Here is a 27,714-nt window from a genome sequence, read left to right on the forward strand (position 1 = left end):
TGCCCCATAATAGAAATGTTAATATTGATATAGTTAAAGATATTAAATAAAATGTGAGATGGAGTATTTGAAATATTATTAACATGAGAACAGTAAGGTCACAGATCAGAACTAGGTATGTGAAAATGAGAGCATTCTGGGCTAGGCAATGAGAAAATGGGATGTTTCTGTTAAGATTTCAGAGGTTATGGGGACAGGACAATGATAAATTCAAGAGTATGTCAGGGAAGTATAATAAAGAAAGTTGAATGGAGATAAAAATCTCAGAAACTGAATCACACAAAGGCAAGAGTGCTGAATGATGGAAGGACCTGGGTAGGGATTCACTGTGATCCAAACAACAATGTTTTCAATAAATGTGGAAGAATGGAAGGTTGGTCCATGACCAACCATGGAGGAAAGCAATAGAGATTGAAAAGGCCAAATAACATGTGTCTCCAAAAAGCTGTAATCTTATTCACCAGAGTGGGGAAAACAGTAAAAGAAGAAAGTAATAGCATTATGGGAAGGGGAACACTGCAGAGTATTATCCAAATTAGCCTCCAATTAGGGAATTAAATAAAGATGAAGTGAGTGTCAAGCCAGGTGGAACTATGGTAAAGGTTTCAAATGTAAATCTTGAATAAAGTTGTCTTAGACAAGTTTGTGATTTGGCTTATCAGCGTAAAAGGCTGGCAGTGTATGTAAGACAGCAGAAAATTACAAGAGAGCAGGCACTAGAGTGAGACCCTACCTCAAAAAACCAAAATAATAATAATAATTATAATAGTAGTAGTAGTAGTAGCTATTATTATTATTATAAATTATATTGTTATTATTTACATTTGAAACCTTTACCATAGTTCCACCTGGCTTGACACTCACTTCATCTTTATTTAATTCCCTAATTGGAGGCTAATTTGGATAATACTCTGCAGTGTTCCCCTTTCCATAAAGCTATTACTTTCTTCTTTTACTGTTTTCCCCACTCTGGTGAATAAGATTACAGCTTTTTGGAGACACATGTTATTTGGCCTTTTCAATCTCCATTGCTTTCCTCCATGGTTGGTCATGGACTAACCTTCCATTCTTCCACATTTATTGAAAACATATTAATTATATTATTATAAATAATAGCTATTATTATTATTATAAAGACTGAGCACATAAATTTCTTAGGGGATATTTTAATAAATGAGACCTTCTGAGGAATAATCTGTTTGCTATGACTAATAGTAATTATATATCTCTGCAACAAAAAGATTAGAGCTTCAGCAAAAGCTGATAGAAATGTAGTCATGGCCTTAGGATATCAGAATTGCTATCATTAAATTCTTGGATACTCTGCATCCCACTATTGGATTAAACGCAAACTGCTTTTACTTGTGTGTATCTTTAGCTTTTAGATACAAATGTAAATTGAGTTCTTTTCCTCTAAGCAGTCAATTTAGTAGAGGAGGGGGAATATAGAATCAACGATGATGTTTGACATTATTTTAGCTCTAAAACTGTCAACATGAGCCAGATAGCTATTTTTCAGAAATAAATTCTCAACTGCAGTGGATGTCCAAATAGTTGGTTACTTATTTATGTACAGTCCACTGCACTTGGAGGCCACAGTGATTAATTCTGAAAAATTTAGTACCATTCAAACATATAGGCAGTGAAAGGCTCTTAGAAAATTAGACTTGTCAAAAAATATCCAGGGATATACAAAAATGCCATATTTACCAAAAATTATCTTTTTTTTTTTTATTTTTCGAGGTAGGGTCCCACTCTAGTTCAGGCTGACCTGGAATTCACTACGAAGTCTCAGGGTAGCCTTGAACTCACAGTGATCCTCCTACCTCTGCCTCCCAAGTGCTGGGATTAAAGGTGTGTGCCACCATGCCCGGCTCCCAAAATTATTTTAAAGACTTTTGAAAGTGAACTCAGATGGAGAGGGGAATGAACAGAATTTTGGTTAAAGGAAGATCTTTTACTGCTTTTACCATTTCATCCTTGTATTCCCAAAAGTACAGAGATACCCTAGGGCTTTAACCTGATACACATTACCACAGATACCTATGCCACCTTGGAGGCTAGCAGGTGAAAAGAAACCCTAGGGATATAAGGCCCTGGGGTGCACTGTTCTTGTTTACTTAGATATATACTGGGCCAAGGGTAACGCTCCAAAAAGCTGCTAGGAGGAAATCTCTTAGGGAAATTCTAAAGTTCTGGCTGACAATTGGGTTTTTAACATGAAGGGAAAAAGCTGGGCATGCTGGTGCATACCTTAAGTCAGGGATCCTGAGGTATGAGGATTACCATGAGTTTGAGGTCAGCCTGGGACTACAGAGTGAGTTCCAGGTCAGTCTTGGCTAGAGAGAGACACTGCCTTGGAACTGAGCCCTCCCCTGAGAAAAAGAGTCTACCATAGGGGAAAAAAAAGACAAAAAAAAAAAAACAACTAGGCACCTGGGTGCACACCTTTAATCCTAGCACTCAGCAGGCAGAGCTATGAGGAGGGCCGTGAGTCCAAGCCCACCCTGATACTGCATAATGAATTTCAGGTCAGCCTGGGCTAGAGCAAGACACTACCTCACTACACCCCCCCCCCCAAGAAAAAGAAGAACTAAAATGTTGTATGGATGTGGTGATGCATGCCCATAATCCAGAGAGGCATAAGCAAAAGGATTAGTAGTTCAAAGACTGCCTTGGTTACACAGTAAATTCAAGGTCAGTGTGGGATACATGACATCCTATCTCAAAAGAAAAGAAAAAAGTACAGCTAAAAAGCAATGGTTTATATATTATCTCAACAAATCCTTCTGAGAGCCAGCTATCTGCCAGGTACTGCTCTCCAAATTTTGCATTTCACAGTACTAATTTTGAGCCCTCAAACATTCATTAGTTTTCACCAGTAGTGGGATATAGTAGTGACTCAAAGCATGGAAGGTAGAGATTTGAAACCTAGACCTATTATGTTTGTTTTTTTTTTCTAGCTGTGTAATCTTGAACAAGTTACTTCTCAAAATTTCAGTTTGCTCATCCCAGTTAACTCACTATTGTTTAGTGTTTGTGAAGATTAAATGAAGTACGTAATGTCTGTAAAGATAAAAGCACACTGTAATGCTGATCTACCTGACACTTAATTAACACTCACATACTTTATGTGATGCTTACTGGCTTTTCTATTTTTCATCTTCTCACATATTTATGAGTATTGCATCTGGATTCCTAATTATCATAGCTTAATATAGACTCAAAGGCTAAACATAAAAGTATAAGTGTTTCAGGAAGTTCAGAAATCCCTTCCATGAAGTGACATAGTGAGTATTTTTTTTCAGTACTTGAGCACTCTCAGTACCAGAGTGTTCATCCTCTCTTAAGGAAAGATCATCTCTGCCTCAGAGCTCAAGTTTGTCCAAGGAGAGTTTTCAAACTCTGCCTCTAATTTTCACACACATTGTGAAATTTTCCTCATTGCGCTTCCCTGAACAAAGTAAAACATTAAAATGTTTGCTGCTTGTAGTTGTTTTTTGTTTTTTCTATAATATCCTGTCAGTGCCCAGTATGTGGTATTAATTTGGTGCATGTGTGTATGTGTGTGTGGACACACGTGTGCGCGCTTCTGCTGGTGCATGAGCATGTGAGTGCATTTGGAAGCTAGTGTATAACTTTGGGTGTCATACTCAGGAATAGTACCTACCTTTTTTTGAGACAGTATCTCTTATTGCCCTGGAGCTCACCAATTAGGACAGACTGAATGGCCAGGAATCACCAAGAATCCACCTGTCTCTGCCTCCCCAGTACTGGAATTACAAGCATGCTACCACACCCAGCTAAGTTTACATGGGTTGTGGGGCTTGAACTCAGATTCAGGCTTGTGAGGTAAGCACTTTACGGATTGTATTATGTCCCCAGCTCTGAGTTGAACTTTTTTATTCAGTGATAGATTTTTATTTCAATATTTTTATCACTCTTTTTGGGTGTGTTAGGGGACTTTCCCTCTTATTTTTTTCATTTTTTTGTTTATTTTTATTTATTTATTTGAGAGCAACAGACAGACAGAAAGAGGCAGAGAGAGAGAGAGAATGGGCACGCCAGGGCCACCAGCCACTGCAAATGCACTCCAGATGCGTTCGCCCCCTCCAGATGCGTTCGCCCCTTGTGCATCTGGCTAACCTGGGTCCTGGAGAAACGAGCCTCGAGCCAGGGTCCTTAGGCTTCACAGGCAAGCGCTTAACTGCTAAGCCATCTCTCCAGCCCCCTCTTATTTTTTTGTAATTTTTTTTTGTTCACTTTTATTTATTTGAGAGCAACAGACACAGAGAGAAAGAGGCAGATACCGAGAGACAGAAAATGGGCGCGCCAGGGCCTCCAGCCACTGCAAACGAGGTCCAGACGTGTGCACCGCCGTGTGCATCTGGCTAACATGGGTCCTGGGGAATTGAGCCTCGAACCGGGGTCCTTAGGCTTCTCAGGCAAGCGCTTTATCGCTAAGCCATCTCTCCACCTCCCCCTCTTATTTTTAAAAATAACTTTGTGTGGGGCTGGAGATATGGCTGAGTGGTTAAAGGTGCTTGTCTGCAAAGCCTGATGGCCCTGGTTCAATTAGCCAGTACCCACGTGAAGCAAGATGAACAACGATGTTGCATGTACCTGAAGTTCATTTGCAGTGGCAAAAGTCCTGCTGGACCTATTCTTCCCACCACCTTTACTTCTTGCTCCTCCTCCTCCTCCTCCTCCTCCTCCTTTTCTCTCTCACTCTCTCTCTCTCTCTCCTTCCAAATAAATAAAATATTTTTTAAAAGAATAACTTTGGATTTACTGAAAAAAAAAGAATAATTTTGGGAGCCTGGCATGGTGGCCCATGCCTTTAATCCCAGCACTTGGGAGGCAGAGGTAGGAGGATCACTGAGTTTGAGGCCACGCTGAGACTCCATAGTGAATTCCAGGTCAACCTGGGCTACAGTGAGACCCTACCTCGAACCCCCCCCCAAAAAAAGAATAACTTTGAGGCTTGAGAGATGGCTTGGCAGTTAATGGGCTTGCCTGCAAAGCCTAAGGACCCAGGTTCAATTCCCCAGTACCCACATAAGCCAGATGCACAAGGTGGCACATGCGTCTGGAGTTTGTTTGCAGTCACTAGAGGCCCTGGTATGCCCATTCTCTCTCTATCTGTTTCTCTCTCTCTCTAATAAATAAATAGATAAATATTTCTAAAATGTGTGTGTGTGTGTGTTTGTGATATTGGGGATCAATCTTAAGGCCTTGCACAAAGCTCCATTAATGACCTACAACCACAGCACCCGAATGGCTTTACATTTTACGTTTTCATAAAGAGCTTTGGAGCCAGTCACTGTAATATTATTTAGAGGCCCCAGAAATCTATCTGCCAAACATGATTCTCCCCTCTATGAATAATGCAATCTAAAATGATATCCATTGTTAAAGGAGCATACCTTTAGGTTTTAAAAGCTGTAAGACAATGATCCTCAAAAACTACCTTCATAAATTTTAAAACTGAAATCATAACAGGGCTTAATTCACTGAAAGCAATATTCATGTAAAAATAGTCTTATGATTTGTGACCTGAAAGTATAACTACATTATTGCTTCATTCATGTTAGTTAATCTAGCAGTTAACACAGTGACAGATTCAGAGTAGGTTCTCATTAATAAGTGAAAATGAGATTATGAAAACAAATGAATGAGAGGCTAGAGATGGTTAGTGATATAAAGTACTTGCTTAGCATGTGTGAGGCCCAGCATCACAACAAAAATGAATTGACATGAAAGGGGAAGTATTTTACCCACACAAAAATTGTTTACTTTCTATATAACTATCTACTATCTATATAGCTATTTGAGTGTGATGAAACCAAAACATTTGAGATTCCTTAGATTAGTGACACATTTCTTGGTAGTAATTGGGTTTTCTTTTAGATACCTATCTGTGTCAGAACAGCTATTTGGTGCCTTGTCTTTAGCTGTCAGTCAGGCTCATGACTTCTTTGTTAGGCTGTTTCTATATAAAGCTCTGGCAATAGGAACTGTCTGGATTACTACCAGTGATTCATACAGCTAGAGAGACTGCTTGCCCCCACACAGGGTCACAGAGTGAAGGAATCAGGTTATAGTTCAGATCTTCTTTCACTGCACAAGATTATAGAGTTACTGTTACTCTTCCACTTATCTCTATAAGCTATTGTCAATGTAGTAATCTACACCACACTCTGTGAAATTAAAAACTTCATTAATTTTCATGGGTTTTCAAGTTAAAATGGAGGGTTAGAGGAATACTAGGATGTGAAGAGATAACTAAGGACCTTCAGAGATGCAGCTGTTCCCTGCAAATAATCTTTGCTTACTCATTGGTATAGATCCAGCCATATTCCCATTTGGCATCTCATTTGTGTCATTGTATTGCTTGAAAATAATAGAGCTAAATTATATATTTCTTTACAAGTTTAAAAGGAAGGCCTATTGATAGCAGCTATCTGAGCTGTAGGAGATATTTTTAAATACATAAAATGTATTTTTAGGTATATGCAGAAATCTGCTTGAAAAACATGCAAAGTATTTTAATTATTTGTCCAATTGGTCTTTTGGAAATAAATACTTCCTAAAATGCTTGGAAAATTTGTCTCCTGGTACAAATAACTGTTTCAAGTGTAGCACTTACACACAATATAGACTTCCTTTTATCATGGAATGAGTAGTAGTCTTTTCCCAAATTAAAGAAATATTTTATTCTAAAATCCAAACAAATTGCAGAATTCTCTGATCCCAAGCAACTCTGTATTAGTAATTTTTTGTTCAATTTGAAATATTGGTTTATTTTGTTTTCCTCTAATTTCTTTGCAATATTTTCTTCTATAATTTTTATGGGAACATTTATATTTCCTTATAGTAATATCTTAGAGATATTCTTGCAAGTCTTCTCTCCCAGATCATATATACTGCATTAGTCAGCTACCCATCACTCTAAAAAATTAACAGGGAGGTAAAAAGTTTGTTTGACTCATGGTTTTACAGCTTTCAGTCTATGGTAAATTAGTCTCATAGCCTTTGGACCTAGGACAGGGTAACACATGGAAGGAAGGAATTGATGGAACAAAGCTGCTTATGTCATGGAGACTCAATGTAAAAGAAAAGAAAATGACAAAAAAATTATCCTAGTAAGCTTCTAGTTGTTAAGGTTCCATTACCTCCCAATAATAAAAGCTGGGAACCAAGCCTATAACACGTGAGCATTTGGATCAATATCTAAATTTTATATTATATAACATGTAATATAGCATATGATATTTGTATGTTAGATAAAGAAACTATTACCAGAAGAGAAGGTAACTCAAACTTCTTGGATTCTGCCAAATAAAGTGGTAAAAAAAAAAAAGGCAAACAGGGATGGAGAGATGGCTTAGCAGTTAAGGCACTTGCCTGAGGACCCAGGTTTGATTCCCCAATACCCACATAAAGCAGGATGCATAAGGTGGTGCACGCATCTGGAGTTCGTTTGCAGTGGCTTGATGATGTGCCCATTCTTTCCCTCTCTCTCTCATAAATAAATAAATATAAAATACATTTTTAAGAAAGAACAGACAGGGCTGCAAAGATGGCTTAATGGTTAAAGTGGTTGCCTGTGAAGCCTAAGGACCCATGTTTGATTTCTCTCCAGATCCCATGTTAGCCAGATGCACAAAAGTGAGTCAAGCTCAAGGTTGCACATGCTCATTAGGTGGTGCAAGCATCTGGAGTTTGATTTCAGTGGATGAGGCCCTGGCATGCCAATTCTCTCTCTCTTTAAAAAAAAAAAAGGAAAAGACAAAATCCCCACCTCCTAAATTCACTTTTACATATATTTAATTACTACAGAAATTGCTTTCTGATTTCTGAGAAACTAAGCAATAAAATGCCATTTACAGAAAAGTAAATAATCCAAATTCCTCCAGTATGACTGTTTTTTTTTTTTTTTTTTAAATTTTAGAGAGTGAGAGAGGGGGGCGATAGAGAATTGGTGTGCCAGGGCCTCAGCCACTGCAACCAAACTCCAGACACTTCTGCCACTTAGTGGGCATGTGCAACCTTGCACTTGCCTCACCTTTGTGCATCTGGCTTACATGAGATCTGGAGAGTCCATCACGGGTCCATAGGCTTCACAGGCAAGCACCCTAATCACTAAGCCATCTCTCTAGCCCCAATATGACTGTTTTTCTTGTTCATGAGTTGGTTTGACCCTAGTGTTTGACACGCTGCAGACATTCATAACTGAAGGAAAGCAGTGAATATTAATAAACAATAAAAACAAAATTCTAGGATGGGAAAATGGCTCAATGGATAAAGCACTTGCTGCTCAAGCATGCATATAGGAGTTCATATCCCCAGCACCTACGTAAATGTGAAAAATATCAAGTAAACATGGTGGCTGTCTATAATCCCACTGCTTAGAAGGCAGTGAAAAGGAATCCCTGTGTCAATCTAGCAAGCTAGACTTGATCAATCAGGGATCTCAGGATTGAAGAGAGACCTTAATTTAGTAAACTGGAGAGCAATAGGGGAAGACATCTGGCATCAATCTCTAGCATCTTCATGCACACATATGCACTTACACAAACATGAATCCACATGCATGCACACCACATACAGAGAAAAGTGAAAATTTCTGCTGTGCTAAGTACTCTTTATATCTGCTATTATTTATTGATCAAATGGCATAAGAATTGGGATTGATGTTTTAGAAAATACACAGAACTATGATTTAATTCAGGAAACTGACTTAAGAAGAGTCTATAAAACTTTTCAGTATAATAAAATGAAAGCTTTTTGACTCCCAGGAGTATGTAAATAAGATCTGGGTGCCTTAGGGAGAACTTCATTAAAAATCATTCATTTAGGTGCTCACTTCGGCAGCACATATATAATTGGAACGATACAGAGAAGATTAGCATGGCCCCTGCGCAAGGATGACACGCAAATTTGTGAAGCGTTCCATATTTTTAAATAAGGATATTCCATGACAAAAGCAGGGTAAAGGAGTATTTGAAGACAAAACCAGATCTACAGAAAATGCTTGATAGAATCCTCCATGTTGAAGAAAAGGAAAAGCACTCATATAAGGAACCTAGAAAAAACAAGCAATATTCAAATACTAGTTAACAGAAGAGAGCACAGGTAGAACCAGAACCACAAAAAAAATTGGCAAACATAAATACACACCTTTCAATAATATCTCTTAATATCAATGGCCTCAATGCCCCAACGAAAAGACATAGATTCACAGACTGGGTTAAAAAGCAGGATCCTACAATTTGTTGTCTCCAAGAAACCCACCTTTCTACAAAGGATAGACATTACCTTAGGGTGAAAGGTTGAAAGACGGTGTTTCAAACAAATGGGCCTAGAAAACAAGCAGGGGTTGCTATCCTAATATCGGACAGGGTAGACTTTACTCCAACGTTAGTCAAGAAAGATAAGGAAGGTCACTTTATATTGATTAAGTGCACACTCCAACAGGAGGACATTACAATCCTAAACATATATGCACCTAATATAGGGGTTCCCAAATTCGTCAAACAAACATTATTAGAACTAAGGTAACAGATAACACCAAACACAGTGGTGGTGGGTGACTTTAACACCCCACTCTCATCAATTGACAGGTCATCCCGGGAAAAAATAAACAGAGAGGCATCTGGACTAAATGAGGTCATAGAAGGAATGGACCTAACAGATATATACAGGACATTTCATCCAAAGGCTGCAGAATATACATTCTTTTCAGCAGCACATGGAACATTCTCTAAAATAGATCATATATTAGGACACAAAGAAAATCTTAACAAATTCAGGAAAATTGAAATAATTCCTTGCATTCTATCTGACCACAATGGAATTAAACTACAAATCAGTAGCAAGAAAGGCTATAGAGCATACACAAAATCATGGAAACTAAACAATACACTACTAAATGGGTCAATTAAGAAATCAAAAAGGAAGTCAAAAACTTTATAGAGTCAAATGATAATGAGAACACAACATACCAAAATCTCTGGGACACAATGAAGGCAGTTCTAAGAGGTAAATTTATAGCCTTAAGTGCCTATATTAAGAAATTAGAAAGGTCGCAAGTAAATGACTTAATGCTTCGCCTTAAAGCCTTGGAAAAAGAAGAACAAGGCAAACCAAAAATCAGTAGACGGGAATAAATAATAAAGATTAGGGCAGAAATTAATGAAATAGAAACAAAAAGAACAATCCAAAGAATTAATGAAACAAAGAGTTGGTTCTTTGAAAGGATAAACAAGATTGATAAACCCTTAGCAAATCTGACCAAAAGAAAGAGAGAAGAGACACAAATTAATAAAATCAGGGATGAACAAGGTAACATCACAACAGATTCCAGAGAAATTCAAAAAATCAGGGACACACTATAAAAGCATATACTCCACAAAGTATGAAAATGTGAAAGAAATGGATGATTTTCCTTGATCTATATGACCTACCTAAATTAAATCAAAATGAGATTAATCACTTCAATAGACCTATAACAAACATGGAGATCCGAACAGTTATCAATAATCTCCCAACTAAAAAAAGCCCAGGCCCAGATGGATTCACTGCTGAATTTTACCAGACTTTTAAGGAAGAGCTAACACCATTGCTTCTTAAGCTTTTCCAGGAAATAGAAAAAGAAGGAATTCTACCAAACTCCTTCTATGAGGCCAGCATCACCCTGATACCAAAACCAGGCAAAGATAGAACAAAAAAAGAAAATTACAGACCAATCTCCCTCATGAACATAGATGCAAAAATTCTCAATAAAATATTGGCAAACAGAATACAATAATATATCAAAAAGATCATTCACCCTGACCAAGTAGGCTTTATCCCAGAGATGCAGGGATGGTTCAACATACGCAAATCTATAAATGTAATTCATTACATAAACAGGTTGAAGGACAAAAATCACATGATCATCTCATTAGATGCAGAGAAAGCATTTGACAAAATCCAACATCCCTTCATGATAAAAGTCCTACAGAGACTGGGAATAGAAGGAACATATCTCAATATAATAAAGGCTATTTATGACAAGCCTACAGCCAACATATTACTAAATGGGGAAAAACTGGAAGCTTTTCCACTAAAATCAGGAACAAGACAAGGGTGTCCACTGTCCCCACTTCTATTTAATATAGTTTTGGAAGTCTTAGCCATAGCAATAAGGCAAGAGACACACAAAAAGGGGATACAAATTGGAAAGGAAGAGATCAAGTTATCATTATCTGCAGATTACATGATTCTATACATAAATACCCTAAAGACTCTACTAGCAAACTGTTAGAGCTGATAAAAACCTACAGCAATGTAGCAGGATACAAAATAAATACACAGAAATCAGTAGCCTGGATATATGCTAACAACAAAAACACAGAGGATGAAATCAGAGAATCACTCCCGTTCACAATTGCATCAAAAAAAAAAGAGTACCTTGGAATAAACCTAACCAAGGAAGTAAAGAATCTCTACAATGAGAACTTTAAAACACTCAAGCGAGAAATTGCAGAAGACACTAGAAAGTGGAGAAACATCCCTTGTTCCTGGATTGGAAGAATCAATATTGTGAAAATGGCAATCTTACCTAAAGCAATCTACACATTTAATGCAATCCCTATCAAAATTCCAAAGGCTTTCTTCATGGAAATAGAAAAAACAATCCAAAAAATTCATTTGGAATCACAAAAATCTCGAATATCTAAAATAATACTGAGCAACAAAAATGAGGCTGGTGGTATCACCATACCTGATTTTTTTTTATTATTTATTTATTTGAGAGCGACAGACACAGAGAGAAAGACAGATAGAGGGAGAGAGAGAGAATGGGCGCGCCAGGGCCTCCAGCCTCTGCAAACGAACTCCAGACGCGTGCGCCCCCTTGTGCATCTGGCTAACGTGGGACCTGGGGAACCGAGCCTCGAACCGGGGTCCTTAGGCTTCACAGGCAATCGCTTAACCGCTAAGCCATCTCTCCAGCCCACCATGCCTGATTTTAACCTATACTACAGAGCCATAGTAACAAAAACAGCATGGTACTGGCACAAAAACAGACATGTAGATCAGTGGAACAGAATAGAAGACCCAGATGTAAGCCCAAGTAGCTATAGCCACCTGATATTCGATAAAAATGCCAAAAATATTCATTGGAGAAGAGACAGCCTCTTCAGCAAATGGTGTTTTGAAAACTGGATAAATATCTGCAGAAGGATGAAAATAGATTCTTCTCTCTCACCATGCACAAGAATTAAGTCCAAATGGATTAAAGACCTTAACATCAGACCTGAAACTCTGAAACTGCTAGAGGAAAAAGTAGGGGAAACCCTTCAACATATTGGTCTTGGCAAAGACTTTCTGAATACAACCCCAATTACTCAGGCAATAAAACCACAGATTAATCACTGGGACCTCATGAAATTACAAAGATTTTGCAGTGCAAAGGACACAGTGAAAAAAGCAAAGAGGCAACCTACAGAATGGGAAAAAATCTTCGCCAGCTATATATCTGATAGAGGATTAATATCTAGGATATACAAAGAACTCAAAAAGTTAAATAATAAGGAATCAAACAAGCCAATCAAAAAATGGGCTATGGAGCTAAATAGAGAGTTCTCAAAGGAAGAAATACGAATGGCATATAAGCATCTAAAAAAAATGTTCTACGTCACTAGTCATCAGGGAAATGCAGATTAAAACTACATTGAGATTCCATCTCACTCCTGTCAGATTGGCCACCATCATGAAAACAAATGATCATAAATGTTGGCGGGGATGTGGGAAAAAAGGAACCCTTCTATACTGCGGTGGGAATGCAATCTGGTCCAGCCATTGTGGAAAACAGTGTGGAGGTTCCTAAAACAGCTAAAGATTGATCTACCCTATGACCCAGCTATAGCACTCCTAGGCATATATCCAAAGGACTCATCTCATTTCCTTAGAAGTACATGCTCAACCATGTTTATTGCTAGGGGGCTGGAGAGATGGCTTAGCAGTTAAGCACTTGCCTGTGAAGCCTAAGGACCCTGGCCTGAGGCTCAATTACCCAGGACCCATGTAAGCCAGATGTGCAAGGTGGCACATGCATCTGGAGTTCGTTTGCAGTGGTTCGAGGCCCTTGTGCTCCCATTCTCTATCTATCTGCCTCTTTCTCTCTCTGTCTGACTGTCACTCTCAAATAAATAAAAAAGATACATCTCTGTAAAAATCTTGACTTAATATCCATCTCTTCAATGATACCCTCTTGTGCATGGTATGATTATTTAATTAGCTTGATTGTTTATGGAGAGATCACCTGACAATAGGGTCATCTTGTTTCATAAAGTACAGGGAATTTCTAAGTGCTTAATAAATTTTTATTTTATTTGAGTCCACATGCTATCTTAAATCTTTCTTTTAGAACTAGCTAGGTGAACCAGTTTTACTCATGCCACAGGAATTGTGAATTCATGCTTGGGTTTACTCACCACATATTGTTTTTATAGTGGTATTCTTTTGTCTCAACCCCTGGAGCAACAAGATGACATAGAAGTATTTATTTATTTTTTGTTTTACTTTGTCATTGTTCCATCCATATAAAAGAAAGACTTCGCAGAGAGCATGTTTAGAATTTTGATGGCCATTCCAAACATTTTGGTACTTATCTCAGGCATATTTAAATGTTTCATATTGACATGTGAAGTGAAATTTCCAGTGGCTGGACACCATATGGCAACTCTTTCATTTAAGAGAACACTGAGACTTTCAATTAGCCAAGGTCAGCCATATAGACTTGAATATAACAAAAATCAAACTATTTGCTTATTTCAAAGTCAGGCATCATAATGATATAAATAATTTCCCTGAAGAAGAGCAGTTAATGAACAGAGTGTCTTTGGTGGCTACATTATTATGTGATCAGGGGGTTATATAGAAGAGAAATATGTAAAGTTGGGGCCCGAGAAATGGCTCAGTGGTTAAGGTGCTTGCCTGCAAAGCCTAACAATCTGGGTCCAATTCCCCAGTATCCATGAAAAGCCAGATGCACAAGGAGGCACATTCATCTGAAGTTTGTTTGCAGTGGCTAGAGGCTCTGGTGCACCCATTCTCTCTGCCTCTCTCTAATTAATTAATTAAAGTAATAAAAAGAAGACAATAAATATGCAAAGTTATGCCATTGTTTTAATGATCTGTATGTGACTAGTCTCCTAGTAGTGTTTAAATCTAAGGGTTATGTTGTTCATTTAGAATACTTCAGAATCACCTCTCATAGGTCTGAAGAATATTTCTGTCACAGAGGATACTCAAAACACACCAAAGCAGAAAGTCAGAACCTGCTGAGAGCACAACACACCCACCAAGGCTCAAGGAATTTTGTGGAAAAGGGGACAGAAAGAATGTAAGAGCCACAGAGTGGAGGGAATATCCAAAGGCATTTCCTCAACCCCCTTAAAATGACTGACTGCTGCTCTCTTATCTCTTAAACAACCCCATGGTGAATACCAGAATCCCACTGAGGATGACCCTCAGAGGAATTGAAGGATGGTAATGATGGTACTAACATATGATGTATCCATGCAACTTTCACTTAATTAAAAAAAGAACATGTCTGTGTCAAACAGAAGATGAGAATGCACTAAAAAATGCATTTCTAATTCTACTGCAAATGTCTTCTTAATAATATGCTTTTTCATATTATCTATAACCATTTTTTTCTCACCTGCTGGGTATCTACAATTGAGATCTGACTCAATTCTGGGCGAATATACACAAGTGTTTATGTGTGTGATACAGAGCAGGCATATGCTTACCATTGTACATGTGTGGAGGACAGAGTGCAATCTTTGTTATTAGTCTTTGTCTTCCACCTTGCTTAAGGCAGTGGCTTTTTATTGTTCACCTCTGCATTCACAAGGCTAGCTGTTCTGTGAACTTCCAAGGGTACTCCTGTTCCCATCTCCCATCATGCCATAGGTATGCTGGGATTGTAAATTCTCATCAGACATTTATGTGGATTCTGGGGATCCAAACTTGGGTATTCACTCTTGTGCAGCAAGTGCTTTGTCCAGTGAACCATCTTCCCAGCCCCTCAATTCTTTTTTAAGAATAAATAAACTGTGATTCTAAGAAAAAAAATTACTTTGTTGTAGGTAGATTATGAAATTCATTTTACAAAAGAAAAGATTTGATTTCAAAACTGAAGGAAAAAGCTAGGAAGGCAAGGATGTTTATAATTTGAAGTATAATTCATCTAAGAGAAAAGAGCTTTAGTAAATAATCACTACTTGAAACATTAATACCTTCTATTCGCTTCACTTGATAAACTACAATGAACCAGAAAATTACTTATTGTGACATCCATGTTCTTGTAGATTCTTCACCGTTTTTCTACCTCCAGTCTAAAATGTTACTCAATTCCGCTATTTACTTTCTTATTACAGCCTTTGAAATCTTCCTCATCCTGCCCTTCTATTTAGTAACAATTTGCCACCACAAATATTATACATGTTACATGATATTAAAATAAATAAAAGAATCTGGGCATGGTGGAACAACCTTTAGTCCCAGCACTTGGAAAGTAGGGGTAGGAGGATCACTGTGCATTCAAGGACAGTCTAAGATAGAGTAAGACCCTATCTCAAAAAATAAAAATAAATAAATAAATAAAATATACTACTTGAACAAATCAAGTGCATGTTCATATTTTTTGGAAAACAAGTTTTTTAAACTTATTTTTATTAAATATGGAAATATTTAATATGTAAACATAAACAACATATGTTGGTACCATCTTTTCCCTCCTCCTTGCCCCTTTTTTGAAGAGGCCTTCCTCCTTGGTGATGCAGGACAACCCCACAGGGATTGTGGACCATGCATTATGGGGGCAGCAGTCAGTTATGTGTAGGTGTTGAGTGTCCTCATTGTCTATCCCCTTCACCCTTGTGCTGATATGGGATTCACTGAGAAAGCAGCACTCTTGCTCATTTCCCCAGTTCCTCTGTGGTTTCAGCTGGGGCCAGGGTGGAATCTGCAGGGTCATTTATCTCCTCAGGTCTAGCTCCCTTCTGAAAAAGAGAAACAGAATCTCCAACAGAGAGTGAAGTCAGTACTTGTTGAATGGGATAACCATTATTAATTTAGAGAGAATTTAAAGAGTGTAGACCCTCTTATACCCCAAGATTAGTGGTACCTTGACAATGGAAAACAGACATGTTATTTGGATATGATTCTGACTTGTTTCCCGGTTCCAGATATGGTTTTCTTTCCAGTGAGTGGATCCATTAGACAATCCAAGAGCAGTTGGTTACCCACCATGGCTGTATGCTGAGTAGAATTCTATCGTATAGATATACCATATCTTGGTTATCTATTCATCCAAATATGGGCACCTGGGTTGATTCCAGTTTTTTGCTATATGAATTAAGCAGCTATAAACATGGTTGAGCAAATGTCTCTGAACTGAGGTGTGGAGCTTTTAGGATAAATGCCCAGTAAGGGAATAACAGGGTCTATTGGTAACTCTATATTCATTCTTTTTAGGAGTCACCATGTTGATTTCCATAGTGGTTGTACCAGCTTACATTCACACCAACAGTGGAGTGTTCCTATTTCTCGACATCCATGCCAACATTTGTTTTCAATTGATTTTTTAATGTTTACTAGCCTTGCTGGGGTAAGGTGGAATCTCATAGTTGTTTTAATTTGTATTTCCCTAATGGTTAGGGAAGTTGAATTTTCTTCAGTGTGTGTTAACCATTTGTAATTCTTCCTCTGAGAATTCCCTATATAGTTCTTTGCCCCACTTTGGCAGTGGGTTGTTTGATTTTTTTTGTTTAGTTTTTTGAGTTCTTTGAAGATTCTAGATATTAGTTTTCTGTTAGTGGTATAGCAAGCAAATATTTTCTCCCATTCAGTGGGTAATCTATTGGTTCTGCTTATGGTATGTTTGTCTGTGCAGAAGCTTTTGAGCTTCATGAGATCCCACTGGTTCAGTGCTTGTTTAATTTCCTGAGTGACTGGGGCTCTGTTCAGGAAGTTTATTCCACGTCCTGTATCATAGAGAGTGCATCCTATCTTTTTTTTTCTTCCAGTAGTTGAAGAGTTTCATGTCTTAGATTGAGGTCTTTAGTCTATTTGGACTTGATTTGTGATTTTTGTGTAATGCAAAATGAGTGGGTCTAATTTCATTTTTCTATATATGTTCATCCAATTTGTCCAATACCACTTGTTGAAGATGCTGTCTTTTCTCCAGTCTACATTATTGGAACCTTTGTCAAAGATCAAGTAGCTATAGTTACTTGACCTAAGTTCTGGAACATCAATTCTGTTCCATTGGTCTATGTTTCTGTTTTTATTCCAGTACTGTGCTGTTTTTGTCACTATGGCTTTTTAATGTAGCTTTAGACCTGATATGGTGATACCACCAGAGGTGTTATTGTTTGTTTGTTTGTTTTTGCTTTTTTGCTGAGGATATGTTTGGATATCTGAGGCCTTCTGCCATTCCATATACATTTTGAGATCATTTTGTCAATCTATGTGAAGAATAATGCTGGTATTTTTATTGGTATTGTGTTAAACCTGTATATTGCGTTTTGTAGAATTGCCATTTTCACAATATTAATAGGTACTATCTGGGAACATGGGAGGGCTTTCCATCTTAAATCCTCCTCGATTTCTTTCTTGAGTGTTTTGTGTGTGTGTGTGTGTGTGTGTGTGTATGTTTTCATTGTATAGGTCTTTCACATCCTTGGTTACTGTTATTCCAAGGTATTTTTTGTTGTTGTTATTGTTGCTATTGAAAATGGGACAGCCTCACTGATTTTTTCTTGTATGTTTGTCCTTTGCATATAGAAAAGCTACTGATTTTTGCGCATTAATTTTGTATCCTACACTTTGCTGAAGGAATTTATCACCTTTAGATGTTCTGAGATGGAGACTTTCAGGTCACTTATATATAGGACAATGTCATCTGCAAATAGGGCTAATGTGACTTCTTCCTTTCCAATTTATTTCTTTCACCTGTCTTACTGCTTGGGCTAGTACTTCTAGTACTATGTTAAAGAATAGTGGTGAGAGTGGGCACCCCTGTCTTGTTCCTGTTCTCAGTGGGAACTCCTTGAGTTTTGCCACAGTATTATTTGTGCTTTAGGAGCTTTATATATATAGCCTTTATGGTATTGAAATATAAACCCTCCATGCTGAATATTTCCAGTGTTTTGATCATGAACTGGTGTTGTATTTTGTCAAAGGCCTTCACTGCATCAATTGAGATGATCATGTGATTCTTAAGGCTAAGTTTATTTATGTGGTGTATTACAGTGACTGATTTTCATATGTTAAACCATCCCTGCATCCTTAGGATGAGGCCTACTTGATAAAAGTGGATGATACTTTTGATGTGTTGTTGAATTTGGTTTGCAAGGATTTTATTTAGGATCTTTGCATCTAAGTTCATTAGGGATATTGGCCTATAGTTTTCTTTCTTTGTTGCATCTCTGTCTGGTTTTGATATTAGGGTGATATTTGCTTCATAAAATAAGTCAAGAGTGTACCCTGGTCTCAGATTATGCAGAATAGTTTGAGAAAAATTGGTTTCAGTTCTTCAATGAAGGTTTGATAGAATTTGGCTGAGAAGCATCTAGTCCTGCACTTTTATTTTGGGGGAAGTTTTTGATTACCTTTCTAATATCCATGAATGTGATAGGTTTATTGAAGAGATTAATCTGCTCTGATTTTAGTTTTTGTAGGTGGTATGTGTCTAGGAATTCATCCATTTCTTCCAGATTCAATTTTGTGGAGTAGAAGTTTTTGGAAGTATGCCTTGATGATTCTTCCAATTTCACTGATGTCTGTTGTGATCTCTCCTTTTTCATTTCTGATCCTTTTAATTTGATACTTCTCTTTCTCTCTGTCTCTTTTGCTTAATCAAATTGGCCAGGGTTTGTAAGTGTTTATTTTTTTAAAAAAAACAGCTCTTCATTTCATTGATTTTTAATTGTTATCTTAGTTTCCAATTCATTAATTTCTGCTCTAGTCTTGATTATTTCTTTCTTTCTGGAGCTCTTTGGGTTGGCCTTCTTCTTTTTTCAGTGCCTTTTGGTGAACAGTAAGGTTATTATTTTGGGATCTCTGTCTTTGTGATGAAGGCATTTAGGGCTATGAACTTTCCCTTTATGACTGCCTTCATTGTGTCCCATACATTTTGGTAGGTTTGGTTTTCATTGTCATTCAATTGTAGTAATTTTCAATTTCTTTTTTGATTTCTTCCACAACCCATTCATTGTTTAAAAGTGTGTTCTTTAGTTTCCAGGACATAGTGGATTTCTTGATGTTTCTTTTTGTTAACTTCTAGCTTTAAAGCATCATGATCTGACATGATGCAGAATGTTACTTCAATTTTCTTGACTTTATGAAGGCACACTTTGTGGCCTAATATATGGTCAATTTTGCAGAAGGTTCTCTGGGCTGCTGAGAAGAATGTGTATTCTTTAGTGTTGGGGTGGAAAGTTCTTTAGCTATCCATTAGATCTAGTTGATATATGATATTGTTGAGCTCTGTTATTTACCTGTTTATTTTCTGCTGGGATGATCTGTCTACTGATGATAGTGGAGTATTAATGTCTCTCTCTGAGTATGGTAGTGTTGGCTTTTATTTCTGTTTTATCGTAGAGTAGGTTTTGTTTTATAAACTGTGGTGCACCTGTGCTTGTATTTATGACTGTGATGTGCTCATGTTCGATCATTCCCTTGATTTGTAAGAAGTGGCCTTCTTTGTCTTTTTTGATTAATTTTGGTTTGACATCCATTTTGTCAGATATATATATATATATATTGAGGTTTGAATTAATCCATGCTATGATGAGGTATTATGAGGTTTTATGCTTTCTTGTGGTTTGTATATTTTGAGCCTGGTCTATTTTGGTCATTGTGACATTCTTCTTGTTGGTTCTTGAGACTGGTTGTTTGACTATTCTGTATGGAGTATCCCCTCAAGTATTCTCTGTAGGTTTGGCTTTATGTTCATATAATCATAGAGTTAACTTTTTTATGGAAAGTTTTTCTTCAACCATCTATTATGAGGGGTACTTTTGTTTGGTAGAGTAGTGGGGTCTGGAAGCCATAGGTTTTTTTAGAAATTCACATGTTCCATTCCAGGCCCTTCTGGTTTTCATTGAAAAATCTGATGTAATTCTAATAGGATTGCCTTTGTATATTGTGAGCTGTTTCTCTCTTGCTGCTTTTGATGCTCTCTCTTTGTTTTTGTTGTTAAGAGATTTAACTATGATGTGTTTTGGATAGTTTTTTCTTTGGACCTGTCTGGTGTTCTATGGACTTCCTGTATCTGAATGGTCCTTTCTTATGAGAAATTTGGAAAAAAAAATCTTCAATAATTTTGTTGAGTATGTTGTCTATGCCTCTGGCCTGGATTTCCTCTCCTCCTTAGCCATGATCCAGATGTTTGGTCATTATAGAGTATCCTATAGTTTATTCATATTCTGGTCACTTGATTTTTATAAAAATATTTTTTCTTTTTAATTTTTTTGTTTGTTTTTATTTATTTATTTGAAAGCAATGGACAGAGAGAGAGAGAGAGAGAGAGAGAGAGAGAGAGAGAGAGAGAGGATGGGCACACCAGGGCTTCCGGCCACTGCAAATGAACTCCATATGTGTGCGCCCCCTTGTGCATCTGGATAATGTGGGTCCTGTTGAATCAAGCTTCAAACTGGTGTCCTTGGGCTTCACAGGCAAGTGCTTAACCACTAAGCCATCTCTCCAGCCCACTTGACTTTTTAAAAATATATTTATTTATTTGAGAGAGAAAGAGGGAGGGAGGGAGAGAGAGAGAGAGAGAGAATGGGCATGCCAGGGCCTCCAGCCATTGCAAACAAACTCCAGATGCAGGCACTTCCTTTGTTCAGGTCTCCAGCTCTCACTTGACTTTTTGAATTTAGCAAAGGTTTTGGCCTCCTGACCAATTTCTTCTTTCTTGTCTTCCAGTTTAGAGGTCCTGTCTTTCACATGAGTAACTCTATTGGTGAGGGGTTCTAAAGAGGTTTTTATAATTTCTATTTGATTTTTGTTTTCCTTTGTGTTATTTTGCATTGTCTCCTTTTCTTTTTTGTTGGTACAATTTCAATTTGACTTCTGATTTTCTTGATGCTTCCTGGAATTCATTGTTGCATTTTATCAAGTTTTCATTAAGCTTAATTGACTGGTTGTTGAGATCTTCCATCTCTTGATTCTTCAATTTATTCATATCTTTGAGGGGTTCTAATGTTTTCTTCCATCAAGTTAAGCCTACTGTCAAAAGCTGAATGCTCTAGGAGACAATTCTGTTCAATTTCATTGATATGATTGTTGGCTCTTTGATGGTTTGCTTTCAGTTCAGTGATTTTTTTTTTTTAAATCAGGATCTCATTGGTTGTCGTGTTTTCATTTTGGGAATGAATTTCTGTTGATTTTATTGGAGGTTACCATTGTAGGACTAGGTATCCTTGGTGAAGATATATGTTTTCTAACTTTCATTGGCTTTTTTTCATTGTTTTCTACCCATTTTAGGAAGACTATTTTATTGAGGATGTAGCCAGTGGCCAGTGAGGATACCAGGCTAGTAAGAGCAAAAAGCCTGATTCCACAGCTCACACAAGGACCAGGTCTCCCCAAGTAAGGCATGATGGGACCTACCAAGATCAGGGGGCTGGGCAGAGTCTGGGTACAGGGATCTAGCCTACTTACTCCATGCCAGGCCAGCCAGAACACAATCTGGCCCAGGGAACTGGGAGGAGCCAGAAAACAGGGGTGTGGCCTACTCACTCCACACTGAGACCAGGGAGCTGGGAGGAGCCAGAAAAAAAGGGTCTGGACTTCTCTCTCCACACTGCTGTGCCTGCCCACACACTGTCTGTGCAAGGATCCCAGACCAGCTGCATGTTCCATTTTTAACCAATATTGGGGGGGTATATAGATAAACTTCACTTTTGATGATCTCCTAACATCTCTTCTGTACCTACATCCTCCCTCCCAAAATACTTTCTAACTAAACTCTCTCCCTAGCCCCAATATACTTTTTATACTTAAAACAATTGCTACTATTTACAAGTATCAGGCCTGTGCTCTTCTGTTACATATCATTGAAATTATATATTATTACTTTCTAGATGTTTATGTGTTTGTGTAGTATGTATGTGTCTTGTATGTTTGTACATGTATGGACACATGAGGGTGTGCAAGTGCATATGCATATGTATGTGCATGTGTAGGGATTCCAGAGGATGACATTGAGTATCTTTCCCAATTGCTCTCCACCTTATTTATTGGGACAGATCCCTCACTGAACCCAGAACTTGCCTATTCAGCTAATTTAACTAGCTAGCTTGCCTGATTCTGCCTCATGAACACTGAGATTACACGCACATGTGACCACACCCAACATTTACATGGGTTCTGAGGATCACTCAAGCCCTTATGTTTGTGCAGAAAACTATTACCGAGCCATCTCCCTAGCCCCTAACTGAAACATAAAAAAAAATGGATTTGTGGTTGAAGGTGTAGTACTTGCCTAACATACACAATGTCCTTAGTTTGCTCACTAGCCCTGCAAGAAAAGTGGGCAGTTTATAGCCTAACTCTGTCAAAAATGAGTGCTAGTTCCTTGGATAAGTTCAATGCAAAATAAGACATTTATGGACCAAAGTATAATCATTCAAAGAAGGATTTTTAGGCAGGTTTTCCTGGAAATCCAATCTGGAGGTTTATGCAGCTGAAGTATTCTTGAAGTTATAAGTACATGAGTGCATTTAATATACATACATACATATATATATATACATACATTTATACATATATATATGTATGTGTATATATATATGTATGTATGTATATATGTATGTATAATCCTGAATATTCTGAAGCAATGCTGCTGATAGAAGATTTTACAATCCAAGATTTTGTCTCTGTGTGTAATGTGCAGCCACAAGCTCCTTGTGACTGAGTGCTTACAGTGTAGCTAATGTGAATGAAGAACGATATTTGCTTTTTTCAATATTTTATTTATTTGCAAGCAGAGTGAGAGAAGGGATAGAAAAGGAGGGGGAGAGTAACAATGGGCACACCATGGCTTTTTGGCATTACAAACAAACTCCAGATGTATGGGGATCTAGCTTTACGTGTGTACTGGGCAATCGAACCAGGGCCTGCAGGTTTTGCAGGCAAGTGCCTTTAACCATTGAGCTATATCTCTAGCCCCAAGAACTAAATTTTTAATGTTTTTAATTTTAAATAGCTAAAATGAGGCAATTTGCTACCCTATTGATGACCATAACAGTTCCAGAGTGAAATTGTTAACATGGGATCATTGGATAAGATTAGTGAGGTCTATAAAGCTTCTTGAAATTGTGGACAAGCCTGGCATGGTGGTGCACATCTTTAACCCCAGCACTTGGGTAGCAGAGGTAGGAGGATCACTGTGAATTCAATGATCCCTAAGACTACATAATGAATTCCAGGTTAGTGTAGGCTAGAACAAGACTCTACCTTGAAAATCAAAACAACAGCAGCAACAAAATTAATAAATTGTGGCAAAAATACTGGTGTATTCATTTATTCTGCACACAGGTTTTTTGTTTGCTTTTTTTTTTTTGTTTGTTTGTTTTGTTTTTTTGTTTTGTTTTGTTTTGTTTTTCGAGGTAGGGTTTCACTCTAGCTCAGGTTGACCTGAAATTCACTATGGAGTCTCAAGGTGGCCTCGAACTCACAACGATCCTCCTACCTCTGCCTCCCGAGTGCTGGGATTAAAGGAGTTTTGAGAGTGACAGATAGAGAGAGAAAGAGGAAGATAGATAGAGAATGGGCACACCAGGGCCTCCAGCCACTGCATACTCCAGATGCATGTGCCTCCTGTGTATCTGGCTTACATGAGATTTGGGGAATCGAGCCTCGAACTGGGGACCTTACGCTTCACAGATAAGTGTTTAACTACTAAACCATCTCTTCAGCCCCTGCCCATAGGTTTTATCAAATATTCAGAAGTAACCTCTAACTTCAAAATGGCAAAGGACAACAATATCAGAAGTAGAAGTAGCTGCCCCTGTTTAGGTTCTGTTTCCTGCTAACAAAGTTAAAATTAGAAACACGTTGCTTTTTATTGCATTTTCCATCAAAAGGAAACATTCAGATTCCTCTACCACAAATAATAATAGTGATTTCCTAAAGTTAAATTCAAATAACATATTATAATAATATATTCTCATAGCCAGCATGTATTCTTCTGTTTTAACTTTTTTTCCTTGAGAAATTGCAAATTTACAATGCAGTTTTCAGAAACAGAAAGATCTTTCATCCAATTTCTCCCAGTGGTATCACCTTGCATAATTGGCACTGGTATAATCAACCCACCTTACATGAATTTCACTAGTTTCACATGAATTCATTTGCAAGTCCTATGAAATGTTAGCAGATACTGAGGTTCATGTGATCACCACCACAGTCCAGATGAAGAAAAATTGCATTGCCAGAGAACTCCCTTATGTTATACATTTATAGGCACATGCTCTTCTATTCTACAACCCTGTCTTAACACTAGGGAATTTTTTATCATTTCTGGATAAGTTAATTGTTCTCATTTAGAATAATCTTACAATTTCAAAAATATTATATAAAATGGGCACAGTGGAGAATATCCGTAATACCAGCACCCAGGAAGCTGAGTTCAAGGCAAACCTAAGCTACATGAACTTCAGAAAAAATGCTATATGTGTTGAATCATATTACCTAACCTTTAGGGGTTGCCTTTTATCACTTAGTATAATTATCTGGCAATGTGGTCAGATTGTCGTATATATAAATGGTTCTTTATTGCTGCATGATAGTCCATGGTATGGATATACAAAATTAATTTTGCCATTCACTTATAGCATATTTGAGTTGTTTACAGATTTTGATGATTTCAAAATTTTGGGGGCTGACAAGAACAAAGTACAATGAAGAAATGAATAACTGCACAATACAATTACATATATGTGTGAAAATGTCACAGTGAAGCATTAGTTTGTACACTCCATGTGCTTATTTACCATCAGCATATCCTTCTTGGCTGTCTACTTAAGTGTTGTCTGAAAAAAAAAAAAGAATCCTAAATAGGAATGGATTCTTTTTACATAGTAATTTGAGTTCTATCTTTGAACAAAATGGTTTTTCAAAATAAAGGAGCGCAGTTCAACTGGGATTTTTACAATGGGCTATCTGCTAAGGCACATATCCTAATATTAACACTTACCCCAATAAAGACCTTTATGTGAAGGACTAGAAAAATTGAATCCTGAAACAATACTTGGCTTTCTGATGCCTTGACTATTAAAAGATAATTTAGAGACCATTAATGGATTTAATATTTCCACAGTTACACTTCTAGCAAGTTCTTGTAGTGCAGATAGTTTAGGTCCTTGATGTGTCGTGGATATATTTAGATGCAGTTTGCTGCCTTGTTTGAAGGGGCACAATTGTATACCCACCAGGATAGAGAGAAGACTACTTTAGCTCAAACAGAGCAGCTGAATTTCCTGCAGGCAAAACTATTCTACTTTTCAAAAAAAAGAGTCTGCATCAAAACCCTGCCATGGCTTTCTCTGCCTAATGAATCAAGACTAACTCCTAAATATGTTATTCAAGGTTAATAAAGTCCTGTCCTCTCCTCTCCAACCTCCCACTACTCCTTCTCTTGTGCTCTAGCCAAAGTGCAACCCTGACTCTAGGCTTTTGTTTCTGCTGTATCTTTTACCAAAATACCTTCCCTCAGCATTTGTGCCTTTCAACACCCCGCCTATCCCTAAGACCCTGCTCAAGTGTTACTTTCTCCATGAAACCTCCCTTAATTCTTTGAGTCAGATGCAAACATTCCTGCCTCTATGCTCAAGTAGGACTTTGTACTCCCTCATAGCACTCATCTCTCTGACCAATCTTTTGTTTAAAGGCCATGCCAACGCAGAAATATGGACGGGTCTCAAATGCAATTTGCTAAGTGAAAGAAGTCAGACACAAAAGGCTACATACTGAATGATTCCATTTATATGGCATTCTGGAAAAAGGCAAAACCATAAGAAAAGGAAACAAATGAGTGGCTGCCAGTAGTTGGGAGTGGGAGGAGGGTTGGACTCTAAAGGCATAGCATGAGGGAGTTTAGCATAAGTGATAAAACAGTTTTAGATCTTGCTTGTGGGGGTAGTTAAGTGGCTGTCTATGTTTGTCGAAACTTATAGGACTGTACACTGAGAGGAATATAATATATTTTACTTTGTGCAGATTGTATCTTTAAAACAGTGGGAAAAAGCATACCAGCTATACAACAACATAGACAGTGTGCCCCTTAGTTGTTGTCATCCTTTTATTTGCCCTTCAAATCATGTTCAAGAAATAAAAACACATGATCTTCTTTCCAAGGAACTGCTGCTGATGACAGAGATAGATATGTAAGTAAACAGGTACAGCACAGTATTAAAAGTGTTATATATAATACAAGTGTATGTAAGAGATATCATGGATATTGTGGATACACTGGTAGAATGCTTACCTAGCATGCAGGAAGTCATGGGTTCAATCCTCAACTCTAAAAAAAAAAAAAAAAAAAAAAAAAGATCTAATGGAGCTATAGAGTAGGCTGTGATCAGATCAATGTACATTGATTAAGTCCTGGAATTCCAAGTGACGTGATTTCTGTTTACTCAGTACAATAAAAATGACATAATCATGAGATTATAGAAATACAAAGAAAATATAACACGTCTGGAATATAAAGAATGATTTGGCATGGAGGAGAGAGTAAATACAGGGAGATCAGTTACATGGTTATTAACTATGAATCCACGAAAAAATATGACTTCTCAACTCATATACAATTGCCATTAGACTATATGCCCAATTAAAGCTTTAGGTTGATCGCCCAGATGCATGCAGGCTAAAACAAATGGAGGGCCCATAGAATATCTTGATAACAATTTACTTTTGGTAGATGGACATATTTAATGCAGATACCTTGTTGATCTTTGGATCATTGCCAAAAACTATCATAGGCCTCTGCAGCAAGTAGAAGCTTTAAAAATGTTTACTTTTCTAATCATTAGAGAATTTTTTTTTTTGAGATGTAAACCCCAGCTGTCCTCAAACTCAATATGTGGATGAGGATGACTTGAATTGCTGACAGTCCTGCCAAAGTGCTAGGAGTACAAGCCTACACTACCATGCTTTGTTTTTACGGCACTGAGGACTGAACCAAGGGCTTTGTGATGGCTAGGCAAGTTATCTACCAACTGAACTATATCTTGAGTCCCAAATTTTCTTATAGATCACTGAAACACCACCATAGAAAATTATAATTCCTGTCTGACCAAAGATGATTATTTTATGGTTTTGTATATCAGTCAGCCCAGAGGGGGAAAACTGATCAAAAAAATCCTAAATATGGACTGGAAGTATAGCTTATAAATTAAAGTGCATGCCTGCAAAGCCAAAGGACCTGGGATCAATTCCCTAGGACCCACGTAAGCAAGGTGCCCAAGAAGGCACATGCATTTGGAGTTCGTTTGCAGTGGCTGGAAGCTCTGGTGTGCCATTCTCTCTCTCTCTCTCTCTCTCTCTCTCTCTCTCTCTCTCTCTCAAATAAATTTAAAAAATCCTAAATGTGTACAACACTGCAGTTATCAGGTAGGATTGGAGTAGCCTTATTTA

General features: G+C 37.6%; 1 protein-coding gene and 1 non-coding gene across 2 annotated transcripts in view; both read left to right on the top strand.

Moving 5' to 3' along the window:
• Positions 1-27,714, top strand: part of Rnf128 (ring finger protein 128) — a 126,432-nt gene that overhangs the window by 16,090 nt on the left and 82,628 nt on the right. The gene's annotated exons all lie outside the window — the stretch shown is intronic.
• Positions 8,862-8,965, top strand: LOC123456805. The gene has a single exon (XR_006634683.1). It is a non-coding gene; the product is annotated as a U6 spliceosomal RNA (small nuclear RNA).

Source organism: Jaculus jaculus, chromosome X (genome assembly GCF_020740685.1).
Source record: "Jaculus jaculus isolate mJacJac1 chromosome X, mJacJac1.mat.Y.cur, whole genome shotgun sequence".
Classification (NCBI taxonomy): Eukaryota; Metazoa; Chordata; class Mammalia; order Rodentia; family Dipodidae; genus Jaculus; species Jaculus jaculus.